Genomic DNA, 4,106 nt, shown 5'->3' on the forward strand with positions numbered 1-4,106 from the left:
CACTTGTCACAAAATTTGCATCGGCGCTGAGTTCTTGAATAATTTACGTAGTGCTCGACTCCATCGTATCTAGTTTAGTCTTCTTGTTTCCTCTTTCGTCCTGAAACTGGATGAAGTTCTATTGGTTTTGAAAGAATGCTTCTTGTAAGACGTCGAGTTACTTTTGGATAAGCTTTTCGAAATAACATCTACAAGTTTACAATAGCTCCATTTAGACTAATCCGAGTTCGGTAAGCTGCCGTTTGCTGATCGAAGAGATCGACTCCACCATTCCGCAATTATACTCCTTGATGATTACTGGTTGCTTTACTTCTTGTCTACGTTTTTGTTGCTGACCATATCTTTTGCATAGTCCTGTTGTGGTCGTTATGTTATCGTTTTTACAGTTTGTTGCAATAGTGACGTTATAATTATCATTCCACCATTGAACCTGCCACTAAATGGTTGTACACATCACTTTCTGTCTCCCAGTACATCCGAGAAGCTGGTACCTAAAAATGCAACTAATAAATTTATCAGGTAATCAAGAGAAATTATGGTTGAGAATAGTCACTTTGTTGTAGCCACTTATATATAAGGATGCCTAGATAAGTGTACAATTCCTCAAGATTTAGGGTGAACGCTTCATCTCCTTTGTTTACAGCGTATTTTATAGTCTGTGCTTGTATATATTTCATAAAATCATCATCAAAAACTAGTTTAAAAAGTTGTAGTGGACTTAAATCGTTGTTCAAAATATCTGCTATAATATCCGGAGTGTGAACGCGTATTGCTGTGTTTGTGCCTTACCTTGCTTTTAGTTCTATTTTGGACCACTTTCGACGAATTGTGGGTTTTTCTTTTTCCTTTGAGTGAAAGTCACTGACCGCGAGGTTTTTGAATTGCTCACATCTCTAAAAACTGTACATGGCCCACTTCTGAATTGGCCATTTTTTATCTCGCATGGCCTTTTTAGAACCCCACGGCCCAAATCGCCCAGTGTACCTTCATCGTCCTCATCTGACATTTCTTATGTCGTTCGATAATGTCTGCATTGTCGTCCTCATTCAGATCTTCGAGCCATCCAATTATCTCCTCAGTTGTTACTTGTCTATAAAAAGGTATTTTATATGAATGCCCGTAAAGTCAAACTGGGGTACATACGCAATGATTTACAAGAAGGTAAAACACATTTCGGGGCAAAGTTTTCACTGCATTTTATATGTATTCGATGCCTCATTTTCACCTTTGAGTAAATGCACGTTTTTATGTATATAATACTGTTGCTTGGTTTTTCTTAAGATATAAAACTCACCTGCGTGACATTATTCACTTTTTCGAAAAACACTACGTGTATTGGCGTGAAAAATGTCAACAAAAGAGCTTTAAATGTCAACTAAAAAGCTTTTCTTTTTTCAAATTACTTTTTTATCTCACTCGCCCTGTAAATTTAAAAAGCTTATATGTAATAGTGGATTTTTGGTGAATTTTTGAAAAAAACTCTTTTTGCGTATGATATATCATACTTTGTCATTAATGGGTTAACTGGAAATCAAACTCATTCACAAATATTTTAAATTCGATGCGGCGGGGGTAATAATTGGCGAATTTCCCATTGATTTTTAAATTATTTTGATCTTTACGTACTCCTTTACTTGTCTCTTTGGGTACTGCAGCTGACTAGTTCACAAGTGTCAAATGTGACATTATAAATTTTGCAATTGGATGATTAATTTTGCGCCACCTTGTACATTTTGTACATCTAAATTATATTCAGATTGATTGTTTTGTTTCAAATCGCGTCATATGCAAGTGGCAACAAAAAGATTATCTTTTTAAGCTGAATGTAGTTCTCGGGACTGTCGCCTCCATTGTTGGGTAATTTATTTTGAGAGAATTTATAACTTTTTGAACACTTTAAAAATATTATTAAAGTGGGGGCTTCAGTTTTTAGTTTGTGACGTCAATAGCTTCATCATCATCACAAGTCAGAATATTGGCGCCTCTGCTGTATCTGATTTACACACAAAACCTACCATCGGCAAACCAGCATGTAACTGCAACATTCGCGGAATAAGGCGCTACTTACAGTGCACGGCACAATTGAAGGTGCTGCTACTAAACTTCAAGATACTGGCAACCAGATTGCCTCCTGGCCCAAAAAAGGGAGGATTAAACTAAACAAGAGCAAATTAGCCCACATAGTTTTTTACTCTGAAAAGTGCAGCATACAAAGCAATATTTATGGACGAGTCGATACTTAGGTGAGGTAATGCTTCCTTTACTATTGCGCGCCATACATTTCGCTTCATCTTCCATATCATTTGTCCACCTTCTTGGTGGCCGTTCGCGCTTTCTGCTGCCCAAAATGTGAGAGATAAAAGTTGTCTTTGCCATTCTGTAGACATTCATGCGAAGTACGTGTTCTAGCGCCTTCACGAAGGGCTCTTAGTTTTGCTCATTTATAAGTTCTTCGACCTCATTGCTACGTTTTATTATATAAGACGCATCAGGCTCTCGTATAGAACCAAAAATTATGCTAAAAATGTGTCGCTTCAAACGTAAGAGAGGGTCAAGCGCTTATGTTACTTAATATTGGAGCTGATGGTTTCAAAAAGGTCGAAAATGGATTAAGCAAAAATGGATTAGGGCAATCCAAATAAGTGGCGCCTGGTCGTGAATGTAGGTTACTTGTAATATTGTACTTCCACACTTGTACTGTTCTTCCACAAATGGAGTGACGACCACGCTGAAAACATCGGTTCTCGTACGATCACCTAAATTAAGCAGCGTCGGGCGCGGTTAGTACTTGGTTGGGGGACCGCTTGGGAACACCGCATGTAGTTGGCCTACAACTACTTTTATTTACTCACTATAAATATCAGCTATTTTTGTACGAAGTGCATCTGTACATACACATAAATTAACATACATATATACACACACCCATAATCGACTCTACACTTTTAACGCTTTTCTCTGAACTCGCCTCAACCGAAGTAATAAAATGTCAGTAAAATGTAATAGATGATATTATGGAAAAAAGAAGAAGTGCCTAAAGTGCAAATGAATAGAAAAAAAGAAGTAATGCTAAAATCATTTTTTAGCAAGCGTCATAGCAGGAAAGTGCCCAGTTCACGCGCAGGACTTCACATCCATTCGCCACACATTTGCTTGTGATAAAAAATGAACAAATTGTAACATAATCCTTTTTGCAGCAAATTTTTATGCGATTTCTCATTTTTATTTTACTGCACACATACATACGAGTATATTCCCTAAGCGCAGAGGGAATCCTTACACATGTACGAGCACTTGTATGGTTGTCGCTTTAAGGATGTGGAAAGTGGTAAGTGGCAAGTGGCAGTTGCATACAAGATGATCAACGGCCGGTGGCAGCATGCGAAGATGTGCGAAGTATCGAAAAAAATGAAAAACAGAATGAAAAAAAAATTTAAAAGAACAAAATTTTAAAGATAAAAAAGTAGTGAATTTTTTAAGGACTGAATTAAAAAGAAATGCATGAAAAATTCGATCGAAGCGGTGACATCTTGGCATGTCCCAATGCATTCGCTCTCATAGTCATTCCATTCCATCTCATCCCATCCCCTGCCATCAGCGCCAGTTGCTTTAATGTCCAAATGAGCATACAATGGCGCTCAGCTTATGCCACTGTGGGCCACTAAGGCGCTGAAGGCATTTCATTCGTTACATACATTTTTTATGACAGCTTTTCTAACGCGCCTTTGAAGTGAGTGAAATGAAAAAATGGAAAAATATTGACAGCGAATCCTGCGAGAAATGATGCTGTAAAATCCGGTGACAGCCAAATGAAGTAGACATGGGAAGAATGACTAGCAGTGAGCAGAGAACGTAGAATGTGTAGAGTAGAGTAGTGCAGAGCTAAGTAGTGTAGAGTAAAGTAGTGTAGAGTAGAGTGGAGCAGAGCGAACTTAATAATGTTAGATACATTGCAAGCAATGGGAAAGGTATTGAATGCTGTATTCTACTCGAAAGGTGTGTATGTGAGCGTTAGTGTGTGTAAAAAATTCGAATAGTGAGTGGGCAATGCTCGAAGGCAATGAGGCACGTTCATGATAATGACATGAAAAATTACAAAAGAAATT

This window comes from Anastrepha ludens, chromosome 5 (assembly GCF_028408465.1).
Source record: "Anastrepha ludens isolate Willacy chromosome 5, idAnaLude1.1, whole genome shotgun sequence".
NCBI lineage: Eukaryota > Metazoa > Arthropoda > Insecta > Diptera > Tephritidae > Anastrepha > Anastrepha ludens.